We start from the raw sequence: 23,194 nt of genomic DNA on the forward strand, positions 1-23,194 counted from the left end.
TGATCGGGAAAAACAGGGTTGAAGAGCTGCACTAGCACACGGTGTCATGATGTGATTAATCCATCTCAGGAAAATGACTTTATGAGCCAATTAAATGCAGCTAAGAGGAGCTATTTTGCATTGTCTCTTTATCCCATTTCTGGTGACAACTATACCTGTCAGGAAAGCTGTGAGAAACTATCAATTTCGGCAGCATGAATTTTCAGAGGAAAAGAAGAACCGCTGTCCTGGGAGAGATCAGCTGTCCCTATCAGAGCACAAATCCCCACTGAGAGATGGAGTCCTTTGAGTCTGGGTTGCTTCCAGCTCCAGGTGATGGGTTCCTGGGTCTTGCCCTCCCCTCCCCTCCCAGTGGCCTTCTGCTCCAGAACAGAAAAGCCACTACCTCTAAGTGTAGATGAAGCAAATACTTTCCATCCTGGAGAAAAATCTCCTCCTCTTATCACAAAGAAGAAGAAAGAGGAGGAAGAGAAGGAGAAATGCTTCCTACATATGAAGTAAAATTATTTTCCAGGTTTAAAATGGCAAAAACTTAAATGAGCAGAATGGGGGTTTGCTTCAAGGCAATGACTCTAGCTTGCTTTCATCAACTCTTATATTCAAGTAGGTAACAAAGCATATTCATAGCAGAAAAAACAAAGTTCATTAACCCTCCCCTTTAATGCTCCCCCCCAAAGCAGGGACTGCCTCAGTGTAAATCATTGAGGAAGACAGTTAATTAAACTGGGGAAAAAGAACAACTCTCGGTGCCCAACCCCAAGGCAGGGGAGGCTATCAGCAGAGGAAAGTAAACACTCGGACCAGGTGAATCCTCCTGGTTCCTTAGGCTACTACTACTTAGCAGTGAGCCAGTGGCTCAGATGTCATATAAAAGGGAAAGCGCTGGCTCAGCCAGGGGCTCAGGTTCTGTCACTCCAGCCTGGGTAGGGTTACAAGTTTGCTGCGATGCCCATTGACCTTTGGTGGGGACACACACCATCAGTTCACCTCTCCCAGGGCTCAAGGCTATGCAGGGTGGCCAGGGCCAGGAAGAGGCAAAGCAGAGACTTTGAGACACTAGTTCTGCAGGCCCCTAAATTGTCCTGCTGGGAATGACAGGCAATTTTCCAAACTAGATATGGCGCCACGGACCCCATGGTCTGGCTTGAGATTCGGGGGACCCGTTTACCCCACTTGGCTAGCTACGCTGAGAAATTAATCTATGACCATTGCAGCCCCATTGCCCTCCCTGGGAAACATGAACAATTGAACTGGGCCTTAGGAAGGGAATGTCTTAACCCCAGCCTGGCCTTGCCAGCTCTTCCTGCAAAGCCTCTGGCCTCAGCAGACGTGCCTGTGTTCATTCCCCCAATCTTTTGCCCAAAGCCCCATCACAAATGCCCCCACCTTGACTTGCACATACACACATGCCCAGGGACACACTCTCCATCTCCTCTGCTTTTGCAAAGTTCCATCAGAAACCAGCCAAAGATCCAACGTCCGTGCAAGGCATTCCCAGAGGCCTCCTCTGGGGAAAGATATCTTTGCTTCCCCTCTGCAGCTTCAGAAGTGTGCCTTGTCTCCATTATATAATTTACCACAATCTCCAACACCACACCATACCCTGCTGAGAATCCCAGACCAGACCACACTCATCTGTGTATCTCCAGTGCCTAACTCAGGACCTGGAACAACAGAGATACTCAGGAAATGTATGTAGAAGAAAGGAAGAAAGGATGGAGTGGGGGAGAGCAAGGCAGGAAAACTTACATGAAGATTAGCTGGCTTCCTTCAGTTGCTAGAGATAGATAAAGGAGGAAGTAAAGAGAGCAACCAACATTTATTAAACACACGTGTGTACCTGGTATTATTCTAAGCACTTTCTTTTATCTCCCTCATTATATTTTATATATGAAAAAAACTGAGGCTCAGAAGAGTTAAGTAACTTTCCCAAGGGCATACAGCTAATAAGGCTCAGAGCTGTAATTCTGCATTCAGCCCATCTGACCGTGAAATGTGCACTCTTTTGCTCTTATAGTATTGTCTTCTAGGCTCCTAAAATATTAGGATCAAAATGGACCTTAGAGATAACTTAGTCTGAACTGTCTAAGGCCCAGAGAGGGTAAGTCATTTGCCACAGGCGACCCCGCTGGTCCGTTGTAGAGCGAAGAATCTGTTTCTCCTAATTCCCATTCCAGGGCTTTTGGCATCACCCCCAGACTCTCAGAAGAGCCATAACTATGTGTGATACTATCCTATCAAACCAAGTCATTAAGAAACAGAACAAAATATTTGGGGAACAAGGTTAGCGCACTTTGTCTTCCCAGGGCAGCCGAGGCTGCATAAATACACTCAGAAACCATACGAAGGAAGCAGCCAACTCCATGGACTCGCAGCTGCTCCTGACGTCCCTCGGAGGAGGCCTGTTCCTGAAGGAGCGGGAACAATTGGGAGAGCTTCTATGAAGGCTGTCAAAACCTGCCCTCCAGGGCCTCCCTGGTGGCGCAGTGGTTGAGAGTCCACCTGCCGATGCAGGGGACGCGGGTTCGTGCCCCGGTCTGGGAAGCTCCCACATGCCGCGGAGCGGCTTGGCTCATGAGCCATGGCCGCTGAGCCTGCGCGTCCGGAGCCTGTGCCCCGCAACAGTGAGAGGCCCGCATACCGCAAAAAAAAAAAAGAAACAAAAAACCCTGCCCTCCAGATGGGAGGATTAAATGATGACAGTAAACAGGACTCTCATTGCCTTCCTTGTGAAATTATCCATCCGCTGACTCTGATGTGCGTGTCTCCACACCTCAGTAGCTTCACTGCCTGTAAGCATCAATCCATCATCCTGTGAGGTGTGCTGTTTGGCTGTCAGCATCTTCAGGATAGGCAAATGGACACTCTGAGAAGGTAAGATACTTGCTGAGTTAATGACAATACTTTAACGGCCAGGGAGGGTCCACCATCCCAGCCTCCAAGCCACTGGGCTTGACCAAGAGTGGGTTGCTTGTCTCATGTCTTTCTCCTGAATGAATTCTCCTCTTCATCTTTGTCTTGGTTACTCCTTCCTCTACTGTGTACTCTCTCCTGCAACCCTCTCCTGGCTTATGGAGCTCCTTCTAGGCACAAGGCCCTCCCAAGCTCTCTCTCTCTCTCTCTCTTCCCTGTGATCCGCTCAAGAGAAGCCATCTCAGTCAAATGATGGGAATGAATTCACACTGGTGCAGATTCTTTGGGTACAGGATGGGCAGGGAGGAAATGGGAAGGCTCCCTGGCATAGGGAGGAAGGCATAAAGAAGTTGGCAAAGAATTCTGTAGAAGAGATTAATAGAGAATCCTGAAACAAATGAGAGGGTTCAAGGAAGTGCAGAGGGAAGGATTTGGAGAAAGAGAAGCATTATGTAATTGTATAATCGTAATAACCTAGGGTGTAGGGTGATACTTTGGAGAAGGAAGGCTGGAACAAGTAGGTAGGTTGGGGCCAGATCATAATAGCCAGATTAAGAAACCTGAACCTCATTCCGTAGACCTCAAGTTGCCATTGTGGTCAAAAGGGTGGATGATGCAAAGTGTCTGGTCACTCACCTCTAAATGAGCTGTCTATTCACAGACTTCTACAACCATATTACAAAACTGTACATTCATATACTTTGGAGCCCGAGAGCTGTGCTTCACTTCCCCAATTCACCCGTGCCATCTCTTGGCTGTGTCAACGTCTCTATCCATTGAGGGTATACAATGGAGTTCCTCCTGGGAACAGGGCTTCTCCCCAAATCCAATTAAACACCATGCAACGAATAGAAATTAAGAATCCCTCATGTGCAGGAAAAGTAAGCTCCTGGCTCCAATCTCTAAGTTGTCTTGTTGACATGGTAAGATATACACAGATGGAATTATTAATCACTTATTCACATAGTCAGGAAGTGGATTTTGCGATTCAGACCCTTCTAATTCTGTGGTCCTCAAACTTGGCTACACATTACAATCACCTGGGTGATGTCTGGGTCCCATCCATGGAAATTCTGATTGAGTTGGCTGGGCATGGGATGCTGGCGTGGGAATTTTTAACATGTCAACCCAAACATGTATCCAGAGTTGAGAACTACTGTAGAAACAGGAGACCTGAGAAGGAAAGGGTTTTTGTGGACAGGAGGGATTGAGCAGGTCTTTAAAGGACAAGTACAGGGGGTGAGATCCTATTGGGTGGGAAAACCATGTGAGCAGAGGCCCAGAAGCAGCCATGCACATGGCTTAACCAAGTATATTAAATGCTGGGACAAGACTGAAGGAGCTCTTATCTTAGGACCAAGACAAGACAAGATGAGGTGTCCAAACATCTGGACCAGGTGGTGCAGTCCACTCTGGATTAGGTGTTGGCGGCTTTGGTCCAAGTCCCAGTTGGTAATTTCAGACACTCACTCAACTTGTTTGCATCTCGGTGCAGTATCTAAATTTTACAGATAAAATAGACTGGGCCACCACCTAAGGATGTTCAGGTCATGTTCTACATAAGGATTTTTGACTGAGAGAGGGAGAGGGGGCTGAAATTCTGCCGGAGCCCCATTTATCAAGCCTCGCACATGGCAGGATGCTACACTCACTGCCCAAAACAGATGTCTGTGGGCTAGCTGCCACTGAGGGTGGAAGGTCTGAAAATCACTTTTCAGATTAAGTGATGTTCTCCATTTCCTCTGCTAAACACCCATCCTGAGCCCACAGGCCCACTGAATCGCACAGATGGCATGCCTACTCACTGCTGTTGTCACCAAATGTCAGCCACATTCGTTCGCAAGCCTGGTTTGCCAATGATAGTAACTGAGTAATTTTATTAAATAAGATCTAAACCAATGAAATATGAGTGCAAAAGGGTTTTATTTCTATGGAAACTAAGTTGAATACCTTAGAAAATCACAACAAAAGCAATAACCTTAAAAGTTGCTGTCCAGAAAGTGAATTGGTATGGTCATTATAGAAAACAGTATGAAGGTTTCTCAGAAAAATTAAAAGTAGAAATATCATATTATCCAGCAATCCTACTTCTAGGTACTGATCCAAAGGAATTATAACTCAGGGTCTCAAAGAGATACCTGCACTTTTATGTTCATTGCAGCATTATTTACAACAGCTAAGATATGGGAACAACCTAAATGTACATCCGCAGATGAATGGATAAAGAAATGTGCGAGATGATGGACAGATAGATAGGTAGATAGGTGAAAATATATGGTGGAACATTACTCAGTCTTAAAAAAGAAGGAAATCCTACCATTTGTGACAACATGGATAAAACGTAAGGGCACTATGCTAAGTGAAATAAGCCAGACACAGAAAGAAACTTACTGTGTGATCTCATATGTGGAATCTAAAATAGTCAAACTCATGTTAGCAGAGAGTTGAATGGTGGTTGCCAGGGACTGGGGAGAGGGGAAAATGGGGAGGTGATGGTTAAAGGGTGGAAAATTTCAATTATGCAAGATAATTAAGTTCTGTAGATCAACTATAAAGCATAGTGCCCATAGCTGACGATACTGTATTGTATACTCAAAATTTGCTAACAAGGTAGACCATATCCTAAGTGTTCTAACCACACACACAAAATAATAATAATATTAAAGGGGGTGGGGACTTCCTTGGTGGTCCAGTGGTTAAGACTTCACCTTCCAATGCAGGGGGTGCAGGTTCGATCCCTGGTTGGGGAGCTAAGATTCCACATGCCTCAAGGCCAAAAACCAAAAACATAAAACAGAAGCAGTATTGTAACAAATTCAATAAAGACTTTAAAAATGGCCCACATCAAAAAAAATCTTCTTAAAAAAAAAAAGAGGGTGGGAGAAAACTTTGGGGGGTGATGGATATGTTTATGGACCTGATGATGGTCATGGTTTCAAGGGTGTATAGTTGTCCCCAAACTTTACATGTCAATCATACTTCAATAAAGTGGGTTTTTTTTAAATTGCTGTCCAATTAGGTATGAGTGAAACAATCATAATTGAATGGGGGAAATTACAATATCTAGAAGGAGTCTAAGCTCCTAATGCCTTGGTGTTAGGTTTTGGTTTCGCTTTAAAGAAACTAAACCTAGAAATTATAGCAGATGAATTATGCATGAGATTTGTTTATGGAAAACAATGTACATCTCCAATCAGTGGGTCCACATTCACATAAAAGGGACATCAAAATCTTGGTAAAACAATGTATACTTACATGTTTTGAGTTAAAATAAAAGGGCCAAGGTATGTGCTATTTTACTAGCAACTCATTCAATGGTCTTCTAATCACTGCATCTTTAAAGACCCTGGCAGCCTCATAAGATTTTTCTCGAGGGCAGATGAGAATGATGAGTAAGGAAGCATTTTGTAAACAAGAGAAGGCTATATCAGTAGCCATAAAAGGGGCTGCTTGTTATCTTCTTTTGTTTTTTACTATTTAGTACAATGCTCTGGACATAGTAGATGATCAATGAATTGTAATAGGATGTGTTTCAGCACCACAGGTTTCCACCAAGTTTCCAGTTTCACCCTTCCACACTATATCCACCCTTCTGGATGTAAAGACTCCCCCAGTCCTCTGTGGGAAGAATTACTCATTAAGAATTGCTAGCACATTCCTTAATGAAAAAAGAATGATTACAGATGAGAGACACATAGCACAGTAGAAGTTTACTTTTTTTCTCATAATAAGTTACCACATTCCTTTATTCAAAGACAGATGATAGTAGCGAATTGTTTTTACTATACCTTTAAAAAATATATTACATATTAAATATTTTTAAAATAGTCACTGATCAGAAGTTAATCTAAAATTTCTACTTTTTTCTATTACTACACTATTGATGATTAGAATAGTTTATGGGCTAGCACAACATATAAATACTAAATAAAGCAACTTGACAGTGAAATCCTACTGCCATTCAATGATACTGATACTGAATTAAATATAAAAATAAGCAGATGGTACAGCACTTCCTTTCATTTCCAATGACTAGACCATGATTCATATTTCACAGAATTTTAGGATACCAATAGGAAACACATATTCTAAAAATCTAATATACAAAAAAAAATTGAGTTAGAAATTATGGGCCAAAAATATAAAGTAATCATGCTCAGAAATATTTTTTTTAAATTCACATCATCAAAGTATTTAGTCAACTAGAAGTTTATTTTTTGTTCCATGTAGTAATCCAATACAATAATTCCCAATGAACAGGTGTCATTCCTTGATGGGTGATTCAGCCACCCAAGTTCTACCAACCCCTAGGGCATCAGTCCTCTGCAGCCAGTCTGCAGATGAGAAAAGAGAGCAGAGAGCTTGCAAACACATCACACCAGCCCTTCACCATTGGTTCTAACGTGGCTAGACCTGGAGGCAAGTGGCTCTGGGAAATGTAGTCTCGGGCTGGGCTGCTGCCTGCCGCCTGCCAGCAACTCCCGCTAGCTATCTCAGCCTTAGAGGGCTACTTTCAAGAATGTTTGACCACTGGGCTTCCCTGGTGGCGCAGTGGTTGCACTCCGCCTGCCGATGCAGGGGACACGGGACCAAAGGAATTATAACTCAGGGTCTCAAAGAGATACCTGCACTTTTATGTTCATTGCAGCATTATTTACAACAGCTAAGATATGGGAACAACCTAAATGTACATCCGCAGATGAATGGATAAAGAAATGTGCGAGATGATGGACAGATAGATAGGTAGATAGGTGAAAATATATGGTGGAACATTACTCAGTCTTAAAAAAGAAGGAAATCCTACCATTTGTGACAACATGGATAAAACGTAAGGGCACTATGCTAAGTGAAATAAGCCAGACACAGAAAGAAACTTACTGTGTGATCTCATATGTGGAATCTAAAATAGTCAAACTCATGTTAGCAGAGAGTTGAATGGTGGTTGCCAGGGACTGGGGAGAGGGGAAAATGGGGAGGTGATGGTTAAAGGGTGGAAAATTTCAATTATGCAAGATAATTAAGTTCTGTAGATCAACTATAAAGCATAGTGCCCATAGCTGACGATACTGTATTGTATACTCAAAATTTGCTAACAAGGTAGACCATATCCTAAGTGTTCTAACCACACACACAAAATAATAATAATATTAAAGGGGGTGGGGACTTCCTTGGTGGTCCAGTGGTTAAGACTTCACCTTCCAATGCAGGGGGTGCAGGTTCGATCCCTGGTTGGGGAGCTAAGATTCCACATGCCTCAAGGCCAAAAACCAAAAACATAAAACAGAAGCAGTATTGTAACAAATTCAATAAAGACTTTAAAAATGGCCCACATCAAAAAAAATCTTCTTAAAAAAAAAAAGAGGGTGGGAGAAAACTTTGGGGGGTGATGGATATGTTTATGGACCTGATGATGGTCATGGTTTCAAGGGTGTATAGTTGTCCCCAAACTTTACATGTCAATCATACTTCAATAAAGTGGGTTTTTTTTAAATTGCTGTCCAATTAGGTATGAGTGAAACAATCATAATTGAATGGGGGAAATTACAATATCTAGAAGGAGTCTAAGCTCCTAATGCCTTGGTGTTAGGTTTTGGTTTCGCTTTAAAGAAACTAAACCTAGAAATTATAGCAGATGAATTATGCATGAGATTTGTTTATGGAAAACAATGTACATCTCCAATCAGTGGGTCCACATTCACATAAAAGGGACATCAAAATCTTGGTAAAACAATGTATACTTACATGTTTTGAGTTAAAATAAAAGGGCCAAGGTATGTGCTATTTTACTAGCAACTCATTCAATGGTCTTCTAATCACTGCATCTTTAAAGACCCTGGCAGCCTCATAAGATTTTTCTCGAGGGCAGATGAGAATGATGAGTAAGGAAGCATTTTGTAAACAAGAGAAGGCTATATCAGTAGCCATAAAAGGGGCTGCTTGTTATCTTCTTTTGTTTTTTACTATTTAGTACAATGCTCTGGACATAGTAGATGATCAATGAATTGTAATAGGATGTGTTTCAGCACCACAGGTTTCCACCAAGTTTCCAGTTTCACCCTTCCACACTATATCCACCCTTCTGGATGTAAAGACTCCCCCAGTCCTCTGTGGGAAGAATTACTCATTAAGAATTGCTAGCACATTCCTTAATGAAAAAAGAATGATTACAGATGAGAGACACATAGCACAGTAGAAGTTTACTTTTTTTCTCATAATAAGTTACCACATTCCTTTATTCAAAGACAGATGATAGTAGCGAATTGTTTTTACTATACCTTTAAAAAATATATTACATATTAAATATTTTTAAAATAGTCACTGATCAGAAGTTAATCTAAAATTTCTACTTTTTTCTATTACTACACTATTGATGATTAGAATAGTTTATGGGCTAGCACAACATATAAATACTAAATAAAGCAACTTGACAGTGAAATCCTACTGCCATTCAATGATACTGATACTGAATTAAATATAAAAATAAGCAGATGGTACAGCACTTCCTTTCATTTCCAATGACTAGACCATGATTCATATTTCACAGAATTTTAGGATACCAATAGGAAACACATATTCTAAAAATCTAATATACAAAAAAAAATTGAGTTAGAAATTATGGGCCAAAAATATAAAGTAATCATGCTCAGAAATATTTTTTTTAAATTCACATCATCAAAGTATTTAGTCAACTAGAAGTTTATTTTTTGTTCCATGTAGTAATCCAATACAATAATTCCCAATGAACAGGTGTCATTCCTTGATGGGTGATTCAGCCACCCAAGTTCTACCAACCCCTAGGGCATCAGTCCTCTGCAGCCAGTCTGCAGATGAGAAAAGAGAGCAGAGAGCTTGCAAACACATCACACCAGCCCTTCACCATTGGTTCTAACGTGGCTAGACCTGGAGGCAAGTGGCTCTGGGAAATGTAGTCTCGGGCTGGGCTGCTGCCTGCCGCCTGCCAGCAACTCCCGCTAGCTATCTCAGCCTTAGAGGGCTACTTTCAAGAATGTTTGACCACTGGGCTTCCCTGGTGGCGCAGTGGTTGCACTCCGCCTGCCGATGCAGGGGACACGGGTTCGTGCCCTGGTCCAGGAAGATCCCACATGCCGCTGAGCCTGCGCGTCCGGAGCCTGTGCTCCGCAACGGGAGAGGCCACAACAGTGAGAGGCCCGCGTACCGAAAAAAGAAAAAAAAAAGAATGTTTGACCATTGAAAATGGGGAGTGTCCCCCTCAGAGCAGTCCAAATGGGACCTGGCAAAGTTTTAGCACAGACAGGTGTCCCATGGGACAACCCTTGAAGAACATGTAGGCGGGTGTCACTGGAAAAACCATACCATACGTCAGTGAAGCCAAAAGCACTGGCTCCCCAGCCCAGGCAGGAGGCATTGTCCCCTTGAATGGTGGCAAATAGTTTTGCATGCATTAAGTCTGTTTCCACATGTTGGCATGGTACACACAAAAACTAGATGAGGAAAGAAAAGGCAGTTTATTTCACACATAGTTGATCTGATTTATTCCCATCAGCCCCCACGCACCGGGTAGGGACTATATACTAGCGTGCACGGGGCCCCCTGCCTCTCTCCGCCTCTCCCCAGCTCTTGAGGCCTCCCCCCATCTCTCTGGGTCTCTGCCACATCCCCCACCTGCCCTGGCCTCGGCTAACTCTGGAAGTCCCTGCTCATTCCTTGCCATGATGTGATAGAGGCCCAGCTGCTGCCAACACAATTACTTTCTGCAACCTCCACTCTCCACAACACTTATGGCAATTCTGGGATACATCTATGGCACGTGGGAACCTAGGACAGTCCAAAATCTAGGTGCACTAGGTAAGCGAGTTTCCTTCACAGAGTCTGGCAGGGCAACCTGTCCTTTCAGACTCCCAAACGTGAAGTACAGCAAAGCTGCCCTCCGAGCTCCCCTTCCAATCCAAACTCATGCCCACTAGGGCGATCCAAACCTAGGGTCACAGCCCCTGGTTTTCCTCCTGCTCTCTCTTTCTTTCCAAAATCCCTTAGGCTAGGAAGATGCATGTCCCTTCTTCTCCCAACTCATCAAGAGCCTTCTTACTTCTTATTCACTGCAGCCATGACTGGCTCGTGCTTGTTAAAACTGCCAGGAGTCTGAGACTGGGACGGTGCTTATTTTCTTGATTCTAATTAAAACTGAAATCTAATTTGACAGTTGAAGCTGAGCAAAGGTTTCTTTGCTCTCGGAGTTATCTGCCCTCCTCTGAGGCACTGAAACTTGCTGCTTCCAAGATAGAAAGCCTTAGGGCAGCAAGATTTGCAAGCTATGGAAATCCCTATGAAAAGATCACTTCAGAGATGTGAAGCCATGTGACTAGAGCAGAGGATTTGTTCTTGAGGGGCTGGTAAAAGGAAGAGTTGGTTAAAAATGTCAAGGACAAATTGTGACAAAGGCATCAGCCTCCCTACAGAAGGACAATAGACTTAATTTTCCGGACAACGTAAGACTTGGAGTTGGACAGACCTAGGGCCAATGTTTCTTTCTTCTGCTTACTAGTTTGGAAAAATGACTTAATCTGTCTGAGTCTCATTGTCTAGTTTAACCTGGAGGTGATTAGGTTACCTTCCTTATGGGGTTGTTGTCAGGATCAAATTCACACCAAGGAATCCTATGTAGCTCCAGAAACTGTGAGTAAGCTTTTCATTTACTAATATGGAAACATCTCCTAGACATACTGCTTCAATGGAAAAAGGCAAAATACAACTCACAGAATATAGAAAAATATACACCTACACAAAGACCTGTACTTGAATGTTCATAGCCACTTTATTTACAATCACCAGTAACTGGCAGCACACAGGCGTCCATCCATTGGTGACTGGATAAGCAAATGGTGGCACATTCATTCATATGATGGAATATGACTAGGCAACAAAAACGATGAACGTCTTATACACACCTCGCAAAAGCATTATGGTAAGTAACAGAAGCCAGGCAAAAAAGACTACACGTTATATGACTGGATTTACAAGACATTACAGAGAAGGCAAAACTAGGAGAACGAACAAAATGGTGGGTACCAAGTGCTGGGGATTTTGACTGCACAGGGGGTGGGTATGAGAGAACATTTGGGAGGGGTGGAACTGTTCGTTCTATGTCATGATGGTGGGAGGGGTTACACGCCAGTACACGTTGTTAAAACTCATTGAATTGTATACTACAAAAAGGTGAATTTTACTCTGTGTAAGTTATACCTTGATAAACCTCCTTTTTAAAGTATTGTAAACTTTTCTGTTAAAAAACTGGAGGCTGAGAAACCGTATTTTCTTGTATATACACAACATCTGTATGGAAACCATATAGCCTATTAACAGGAGGCTCCTGGGGTGGGAGGAAGAGAGTTGAACCCCACTATGTGGAGGACAAGAATGAGATGGGAGAATTTTTTAATGGAATATGGTTTTATTCTCTCTGTTTTTAAACCCGGAGAATGTATTACCTTTCAAAAAATTAAATTAAAAATGAATTAATCATTCTCATGAGCTAATGAATGTGGAAGGTCATAGTGGACTCAAAAGCATGCAAAGGTTATTTATTACTTGTAGAGAGAAAACCTTTTTTTTAAAATTAATTAATTAACTTATTTATTATTTTTGGTTGTGTTGGGTCTTCATTGCTGCACATGGGCTTTCTCTAGTTGCAGTGAGAGGGGGCTACTCTTCTTTGCAGTGCGTGGGCTTCTCACTGCGGTGGCTTCTCTTATGGCGGAGCACGGACTCTAGATGTGCGGGCTTCAGTAGTTGTGGCTCATGGGCTAAGTAGCTCCACGGCATGTGGGATCTTCCCGGACCAGGCTTGAACCCGTGTCCTCTGCATCAGCAGGCGGATTCTTAACCACTGTGCAACCAGGGAAGTCCAAAACCTTTTTTTAAGTTACTAAAATAGGAGCAGAATTATCTTAAATATTGCTTTGTTGCTTAATATTTTCTGGGTTAGCGTTTCCCAAAGTGGGATCCATGGAACATTCACTCCTTCATATGCCACCTCAGAAAAATATGTTCAGGCAAGGTTGAGGGACTGTGTTTTCCACACCAATCTTTGGAGTTTCCCAATCAGGTTTGCTTATTAAACAGCTCTAGGAAGTTCTACAGTAAGGAAACCTAACTTGTTTAACCCAAATGTTACCAAATCCATTTGACCATGTAATACTTTTTTTCATGGCACATTTCTCTGGGCTACTTTTCCCACACTTTTTTTAAGTTACTAAACTAGGAGCAGAATTATCTTAAATATTGCTTTGTTGCTTAATATTTTCTGGGTTAGCGTTTCCCAAAGTGGGATCCATGGAACATTCACTCCTTCATATGCCACCTCAGAAAAATATGTTCAGGCAAGGTTGAGGGACTGTGTTTTCCACACCAATCTTTGGAGTTTCCCAATCAGGTTTGCTTATTAAACAGCTCTAGGAAGTTCTACAGTAAGGAAACCTAACTTGTTTAACCCAAATGTTACCAAATCCATTTGACCATGTAATACTTTTTTTCATGGCACATTTCTCTGGGCTACTTTTCCCACAGAACACAGTTTGAGAAAAGCAGTTCTAGGCTCACGCCAGTAATCTTTTGAGTGGGAAGCCCAGGCCAGGGTCTACATTCTAAATCACATCTGGGAGACCCTAGGTGTCTTGGGTTGGGGGAATAGGATGGGGAGGTAGTAGGTATGGCAGGGAGATCACTCCAGTCCCTGGAATGGGATAGACACCATCCCATGGAACCTGGTACCCAAAGAGCACGTGGCATTCCCTTCCCTTCCACCAAAGAGGAAAATATTTCATCAACGACTTTGGACAAATTCTTGGAAGTAAAGCCATCAGAACCCCTGAGGGCTGGACGCGGTGGGAGAACGTGACATGGGATCGTGTGTGTGCAGTGGTGCTCAGGGAGGGGAGGGGAGCTTTCAAGAACTCAAACGTCATGTAGACGGGAGAACAGTGCAGAACAGGGAGAGGCTCCCAGGACCTCCCGCATCCCAGAGAAAAGGAATGGTTGGGATACTTCAAGATGAGTTACTGCGGATTATGTACTTAGAAGCCCTTCATGCCCTATAGGGCACAAGTGAAAATTAGGATCACTCTTTGGCTCTGCATCATTGAATGGGAAATGACTTAAGCCCCAAGACACCTGGATTCCTACTTTGTAAACATTAAAGCTAGAATAAGTCAAGGGGAACATTTCTGCTGATAAACTTGCCTAATAAGAAAGGTAGAGGCTGGTGAAGGAACAGGAGAGGGCCACTGGGTGTCCTGAAATGGGATCTGGAATTGAAGGTTTCTGCTACACAGTGGTTCCCACCAACACATGGGGTCTCAGGGGAAGACCAAGAGAGAGAATGCCTTGATCTTAATGAAAATTCCCTTTCTAAAGCCTGATACTCCACACTTCTTAACCTTCCTCCATGCTCAGGGCTGTTCTGAGTCTTTTAGCAGAAACAACACAGCCTGGTGGAAAAATATCCCCAGCATCTGTTCTCACTTAATGCACATATAGAAAATGACACGTCCCTGCACCTTGCGGTTAGGTGAGGCCATATGACTAGAGTGGACAAGGAGATGTGAGTAGAAGTGACATGTAATCCTCCAGGCTCGGGCAGTGAAAAGCCCTGTTCCCCTGCCACAGTGAACACGAAGGCCTCACAATGAGATGGCACAGCTACAGATCAAAGTGGCCTGGCTTCATTGAGACAGCACGTGAATGACACTGTCCTGAAGAGTCACCCAGATCACAGAGGATTTAATATGAGTAAGAAATAAAACTTTATTGTGCTAAGCCTCTCGGATTTTGGAATAAGTTGTCACTACAGCATAACCTAGCCTAGCCTGACTAATAAGCCAGGTTTTGACCAGACCAGGCCCAAAGCCTTGCTTCACCCCCTACTAGCTGCGGGGTCTTAGACAAGTTGCTTAACCTCTCTGAGTCTTATCCTCTTTCAGGCAGGATAGCCCAGGTGCACGACAGTAGTAGACAATAGGCCGTTTGTTAAATCACAAAGGTCTATTTCTCGCTCACACTACAAATTTTTAACTGCAGTAAGCACTTACTGTATGGTGGTTATTTTGTGATTTTACAACTTACTTTATTTAAAGGAGTCCTTTAAAAATACGCCTACCTGAAAAAATAATAACTTCTCAGTGGAGAAACCTGGCAAATACTATCTTAATCAAGTAGTCACAGTTAACGACATCACCAGTGATGTCACATGGATATCAAATACCCCCTGATACAATGTGCAAGAAGGGCACTTCACCTCTGTAGTACCCTTTTTAAAAATTCATAACCCCAGTCTAATCATGAGGAAAACGTAAGAAAAAACCAAGTAGAGGGACATATTACAAAATATTTGATTCCTCAAAACTCTCACGGAAAACAACAAAGACTGAAAAACTGTCACAAATCAGAGACGATTAGGTAGATATGATAACAAATGCAGTACAGTACCTTCAATTTGATCCAGGAACAGAAAGAGGACGTTAGTGGACAAGTTGGTGAAATCTAAATAAAATCTGAAGTTTGCTTAATAACAATCGTGTGTGCTTTTTCCAGACAGTGACCAATTCTCCGACACCAACCAGGTGTCCTGTAATTCAGTGCACTTCAATTCACCCAGAGTTAGCACAGACGCCGCGAGTTTAAGACTCAGTCCTACAAGACAGCCCCCAATTCAGACGCCAGCCACAAATGGGGTAACCAGGCTTCACATCCCTCATCCAACCAACTACGAATTCAAGGGTTGCACAACACCCCTTCAGGTTTGATAATTCACTAGAATAACTCACAGAACTCAGGAAGGCACTTTACTTACAAAAGCTAGTTTATGATAAAGGACAGAACTCAGGAACAGCCAAATGCAAGAGCTGCATAGGGCAAACTCTTGGGGGACGAGGGGAGCACGGAACTTAGCTTCCATGCCCTCTCCAGGCAAGTCACTCTCCCAGCACATTGTTTTTCACCAATCCAGAAACTCCCCTAATCTTGTTGTTCAAGAGTTTTTATCCAAGTTTTATAATGTAAGCATGATTGATTAAATCACTGCCCGTTGGTGACTGAACTGGATCTCCAGCCCCCCCTCTCCTGGGGTGGGGAGGAGTTGGGGGGGGAAGCCCCAACCCCTTAATCACGTGCTTAGTTCCTCTGGCAACAGGCCTCATCTTAAAGCTACTGGCCACCACCACCAATTAACTACCTTATTTGCATAAACTTAGGTAAGGTCATAAAGGGACTCATTATGAATTACAAAAGACACTCCTATCACTCAAGAAATTCTAAAGGTTTTAGGGACTCTGTGCCAGGAACTGAAGACAAAAACCATACATTTTTTTTATATCACAATAATGGACCAATATAATTTTCTTAGATTTGACAAATATGCCATGATAATGTAAGATATGAACATTATGGGAAACTGGAGAAACATATGCAAAACAATGAAATTGGACCCCTATCTTGTACCATTCACAAAAATTAACTCAAAATGGACAAACATTTAAACATAAGACCTGATACCATAAAACACCTAGAGGAAAACACAGGAAGAAGCTCATCGATATTGGTCTTGACAATAATTTTTTGGACATGACACCAAAAGCAAAAATCAGCAAATGGAACTATATCAAACCCAAAAGCTTCTGCACAGCAAAAGAAACAATTAATAAAATGAAATGACAGCCTAGAGAAGAGGAGTAAATTTTTGCAAACCATATATCAGATAAGGGGTTAATATCCAAAAGGCATAAAGAATTAACACAACCTGATGACCAAAAAAAAAAAAAAAAAAAATCCCATTTTAAAAATGGGCAGGAGAACTAAATAAACATTTTTCCAAAGAGGACCTCAAGATGTCCAACAGACACATGAAAAGATGTTTAACGTCACTAACCACCACAGAAATGCAAATCAAAACCACAATGAGCAATTACCTCACACCTGTTAGAATGGCCATCAACAAGAAGATAAGAGATAGCAAGTGCTGGCAAGGATGTGGTGAAAGGGAATTTTAAACACTGTGGGTGGGAATGCAAACTGGTCCAAGCACTATGGAAAACAACATGGAGGTTCCTCAAAAAATTAAAAATAGAGCTACCATGCCATCCAGTAATTCCACTCTGGGTATGTACCCCAAGGAAATGAAAACAGAATTGATGCACACCCATGTTTACTGTAACATTATTCGCAATAGCCAAGATATGGAAACCACCCAAATGCCCATCAACAGATGAATGGATAAAAAAGATGTGGTATATATACACAATAGAATACTATTCAGCCATCAGAAAGGAGGCTATCCTGCCATCTGCAACAACATGGATGGACCCTGAGCACATTATGCTAAGCGAGATGAGTCAGACAGAGAAAGACCAAGTCTGTATATGATATCACTTATATGTGGAATCTAAAAAAGTCCAACCCGTAAAAAAAAACAGAGAATAAAATAGTGGCTACCAGGGGATGGGGAATGGGGAAATAAGACTGATGGTGTTTTAGGGTACAAACTTATAATGAGCAGTAAATAAGCTACAGAGATCTAATGTACACTTTAATGAATACAGACAACAGTATTGTACTATAATGACGTAATGGGATAAATATTGCTTCCATGGCAATAATATTACAATATATAAATGTATCAAAGTATCATGCTGTATACTTTAAATTTACAAAATGTGACATGTCAAATTTATCGAACAAAAAAATGAAAATAAAATGTTTTTTAAAAAGGTATTAAAGAAAGTGGGTGCAGGGGCTTCCCTGGTGGCGCAGTGGTTGACAGCCCGCCTGCCGATGCAGGGGACATGGGTTCGTGCCCCGGTCCAGGAAGATCCCACATGCCGCGGAGTGGCTGGGCTCGTGAGCCATGGCCGCTGAGCCTGCGCGTCTGGAGCCTGTGCTCCGCAACCGGAGAGGCCACAACAGTGAGAGGCCCGAGTACGGCAAAAAAAAAAAAAAGAAAGTGGGTGCAGGTATATGGGAACTCTCTGTACCATCTCTGTAATGTGTCGGTAAATCTAAAATAATTCCAAAATAAAAAAGTTGTTTATATATCCATATCTGCCCTTAACTCTGTCCAAAGCCCATATATCAAAACAAGTGATACCTTCACTTCCCTGTATGTGGCTAATTCCAGGTATTCAAGAAATAAAACGTGACCCTCTATAACACACTCATCTTCCCACCGTCACTCTTCTTGAGTCACCACTGCATGAAGTTTTGGAAGCTTCTTCTTTTCCCCTACTCCTGAAGGGCCTGGAGCTGAAGGATCTAAAGTAGGGACCTGTAAATTATGGCCTACAGGCAAAATCTGGCCCACAGCCTGTGTTTATAAATAAAATTTTATTGGAACACAGCCATGCTCAGTTCACTGACATATTGTCTATGGCTGCTTTCACAGTACGATGGCAGAGTTGAGTAGTTGCAACAGAGACTGTAAGACCTGCAAAGCCTAAAATATTTAGTATCTGGTTCTTTAAAGAAAACATTTGTGTACCTCTGCCCTAATAAGTTGGGCCCTCCCTCCCCAACCAGATACTACTCTAGGAAAACTAAGCGTAATGATTTCCTCTGGCTGTGGGTAAGAGTGTGCTGCCTTAGGAAGACCTCTATCTCTAGTATACACACACACATTGCTTAGAATGAATGTTTGTGTCACCCCTCACCAAAATTCATATGTTGAAACCTAAGCCCAATATGATGGTTTTAGGAGGTGGGGCCTTTGGGAGCCGATTAGGCCATGAGGTTGGAGCTCTCATGAATGGGGACTAGTGTCCTTATAAAAGAAACCCCACAGAGCTCCCTCACCCTTTCAGCCATGAGAGAACAAAGTGAAAAGCCAGCTCTCTACATCCCAGGGAATGGGCTCTCACCAGACCCCGAATCTACTCATGCCTTGATCTTGGGCTTCCCAGCCTCCAGAACTGTGAGAAGTAAAAGTCTGTAGTTTATAAGCCACCCAGTCTCTGATATTCTGTTAAAGCAGCCCAAGCAGACTAAAGACACACATATACATGGTACTCCATAAAGATAGCGCATCAGTCTGATCTTCCTGAGCACCCACTTAGCATCAAGGGAAGCTTCTGAGCGGCAGGAGAGCTCTCAGCAGTGGTCACAGTTTGAAAACACCTTAATGAAAGGAGCTTTTAAACATGCCCCTGTGGAGTGCTTCCTTGCAGGGGTGCCTGGCCCCACCCTGTCAGATGCTTCCTTTTATGCAGGTACCTGTCAGCAGCGAGATTGTTATTTGTCTTCTTATGCAGGAGGCATCATAAGGGCTGCTCTTTTTCTAAGTGCAGTTTTCCTTAAAAAAAGTGCAGTTTCCCCACCAGTCTTAGGTTGCTGTCTGAACAGAGACAAAGCCCAGAATTGCTTTTGGCCAAAAGCAAAATTGTGTAGTTTGTTCTTGGAATCCCTAAGTCGTTGTAATAATTGAAAAAGAGTTGTTTCTCAGTACAAATTTGTTCACTGAATTGGATTGAATTGAATTGAGATGAATTATTGAATTGCATTTCACATCTAATATAACCTACATGACCCTTTTCATTAGCTTTAGGGACAGACACTGCTACTTCTATTTTCCCAGTTAATGCCTAGATTTGAAGGCTTGTGCAAAAAACTTATCAGCTGTGTGACCCTGGGCAAGTTACTTAACCTCTCTGTACCTCCAATTCCTCATCTGTTAAATAGGAATTATGATGGTACCTCCCTTAAAGAATTGTGATGAGAATTACATGTAAAGTATCTGGAATCATGTCTGGCAAATATTAACAAGAAAATCAATCTCTTAACACACACCCACTCCACTGCCTGTGAAACAGCTCAGAAACTAGGAGCACATTCAGTCCAGAGAGTTTAATCAGTCCTGTTCCGAATGCCAGATGGAGGGAAGTAGGTTATCAGTGGTCAATTCTCTAGAAGGTGTCAATCTTGCTTGGGTGGTCATTTTTTCTATGGCTTCTGAACAATGTCACTATTGAAAACTGGTTCTCTCCAGGAAGATGTGTTCTTATCCACTGTTGCAATGATGTCCTTGGGCCCTTCCAGAGACTCTGTAATAGTCCCAGACTTATATATCCAAGATTACAGCTTTTTAAAGAACATGCTCAGCCACTGAGCTCCAAATAATATCACTCCATCAGGGTGGCTAAGTCCAGAAGAGCTTCAGGCTTCAAAGACCCATCCTTCTGGAATAAACATCTAAGCCCTGGTTATTGGCCCCTGCCTTCATGATAAGTTGCACTATAGGGACCCCGAGTGTTTTCCTTCCAATAATCTCTGTAGAAACTTTCTCAAGCCAATAGAGATGTTCTAGAATTGTAGAACCTCCCAGGAGAAGATTCACACATCTTTTTCCTTTTTCTCCCTAGAGGACTACTGTGGTCCCCTACAGACATCTGTCCATCCCTCTCTAGGACCAGCTTTGATTACTGAAGGTATTGGAAGGGGTAGCCTTTAACAGATTATGAATGGTCCCATCTTCTTGCCTAACAGCGATAATCTAGAATCCAGGATGGAAGCCAGGAGAGCCACCAAATTTGAGAAGGGGCTTAACCCATTCCTATGGGGTATCTGCTTCTTAATAAATTATTTTTCATTCTGCCTCACTGGTCACTAGCAACCCTTATTTTTATCTGGAAAAGTAATGCATTCTTTATGGACATAAGATATTTCTCCCACCTATAAGATCTATTCATCATGGTCCTTTGTGTGAACTTCTGAAGGAGCATAAAAGCCATGTTATCTTGACCTATGTATTTCAAACTTTTAGTACACCTCTGTACCCCGTATGAATTAAAATCCTATCCACTCTCCTAAAGTGCTTCTGGGTTGACCTAAAGTTCTATTCTTGCAATGCCTAAGAACATCTCAGATTTCTTTTGAGGATTTGGTACTACCTATTATATTCAGGAATATATGCAATTACGGTGAGAGCCCTGATAGACACACTAGTCCATTTTCTGCTTCTTGGGAAACTTTCACACGTTCACTTAACATCTGTTGAGTGTTAGGAGTAAACAAGGGCATCACAGATCCTGCCATCAAGGAGCTTGCAATTCTAGTCAGGAAAGATAGACCCAAAAAAGGGAAAAATCCCAGTGATTACAATCTTGGGTCATAAGAGATATGGAAGAGAAAAATCTCAACAGTGTGTTCTGAAGGTATGTGCAAGGGGACATAAACCTAGCAACGAGTGGAGAGAAGTAAGGGCAAGAAAGTGGATTCAAAGAGGGTAGCAACTGAGCTGCATCTTGAAGGTAAGGATTTAACTGAAGAGAAGGAGGATATCTGAAACAGAGGCTACAGCGTGTGCAGGCTTTTGCAAAATATCCATTGTACAAAGTGACCCGCAAGGAGGGTTAAAATGGCTAGTGCAGTGCCAAGGTCAAGGCAGTTGAGCTTGCACAGCTAGGAAAGTGCTCCCCGTGTCGTTATCACGTTAGACTTCGTCCTGTAAAGCACAGGTTGAAAACTGATGAACCCATAGATTTATGGGTTCATCAGTTTTCACCATGCTTCCAAAATATTTTTTAATTAGTAAATGTATCAGTAACTCTTTGTACAGAAACAAAGGACCCAGAATCTCAGTGGCTTTCAACAGCATTGCACTTTCTTACTCATGTTCATGTCTGTCGAAGGTTGACTCCAGCTTTACTCCACAATCTGTTCATTCTAACACATAGGCTGAAGGCGCAGGGCCTGTCTGGGATGTGCATTCTTGTAGCAGAGGGAAAAGAACGATGGAACAAGCCTGGCAATGGCCCTTAAAGCTTCTGCTTGGCCATGGTACACGTCAATTTCACTCTCATTTCATTGGCCAAAACATGGCACGTAACAAAGTCCCAGGTCAATGGACTGGTTAATGTAGTTCGTCCTATATGTTGGGCCTGGTAAGAAGGGATAGTGAATATTTTGAACAAATTATTTTATCTACCACAGTAGCCAATATTTAAAACTTCACAGATTTCACTGAAAAGTCAAGACTTCCAGGCTTTATTGGAAAAGAAAAAAAAAGCTGGCAACATGGGGCTCTGTTTCCACGGGGCAGCCAATAGATGGAGCTGAGTTTCAGCCACACTTTTTAGACCAAGGAATGCTTCTTTGCAGTTTGTCGGAGTTCACACACTGCCTGCTCATTCATTTATGTTACCTGCCCAGCTCGGATTAAGCCAATGAGTTTGCAACCTGAAGCAACAGGCAGTTACTGAAGAGATGAAGGATGTGAATGAAAAAATGTTGCCTGCCATTCCAGTAAACAAAGGATGTTGCAGCCATCAAGCCCTCCCATTACAGCCGCCCCAACGGTGAGCCCTGATGAAACTCGGGATGGAGGCAGGATCCCCTCCCCATCTAGTAGTCAGCCGCTCTAGTCACCCCGACAGTGTACCCTGAGGAAACTCAGGATGCGAAAACACAGGATAGTGACCCCAAATAACTGAGGTGCATAACAAAGGAATAATTTCAATGAGCCCCAGACTCTTGCATCTTCCCATACATAGAAAAGCACCAATATCATTAACTTGAGATGTCTAGTTTTCTTTCATTAACAGTAGTCTTCTGATGTTCCCCACTACCTGGTCTTTGTTGCAAAAACTCCTGTATATCCTGGCTCCCCGCTTGCCTCTTCGGAGCAGGCTCTCAGAGTGGTCTGAGAGTCCTGTCTCCCAGGCTTGAAGTCTGCAGAATGTCTGCCGAATAAGACATAACTCTTAACTTTTAGGCTGTGCATTTTTTTTTCAGTTGACAAGGAGGAAGGTGATGGGATCAGATCTACTTTTCCAACAGTTTAACTTGAGAGTCTGAAGTTGAAGGAGACCCCAGAAAAGAGCGAGGAACACTAGTTAGGAAGTTACTGCAATAATCCCTAATCTTGCCTAAGCATGTAGTTTAAAAAAAAAACCAAAAACAAAAACAAAAAACAGACACCAGAGGCTCTACCCACGATTAAATGTGGAGCAACAAGCTAGAGGCAGCATTCAGCTAGAAGCAGCCAGCAAGAGCGAAGAGAGGAACATTTCCCTAATTGCCTTGAGGCATTGAAATCCACCTGCTCCACGTGGAACTGAAGGGGGACTCCCAGGGGTGCCTTTTTCTTTTTTTTTCTTTTTTTAACTTTTTATTTTATATTGGAGTATAGTTGATTAACAACACTGTCTTAGTTTCAGGTGTACAGCATAGTGATTCAGTTATACATATACATGTACCTATTCTTTTTCAAATTCTTTTGGCATTTAGGTTGTTACATAATATTGAACAGAGTCCGCTGTACTTG

This window comes from Neophocaena asiaeorientalis, unplaced genomic scaffold, assembly GCF_003031525.2.
Source record: "Neophocaena asiaeorientalis asiaeorientalis breed wild unplaced genomic scaffold, Neophocaena_asiaeorientalis_V1.1 scaffold201, whole genome shotgun sequence".
In the NCBI taxonomy this organism is placed as follows: domain Eukaryota; kingdom Metazoa; phylum Chordata; class Mammalia; order Artiodactyla; family Phocoenidae; genus Neophocaena; species Neophocaena asiaeorientalis.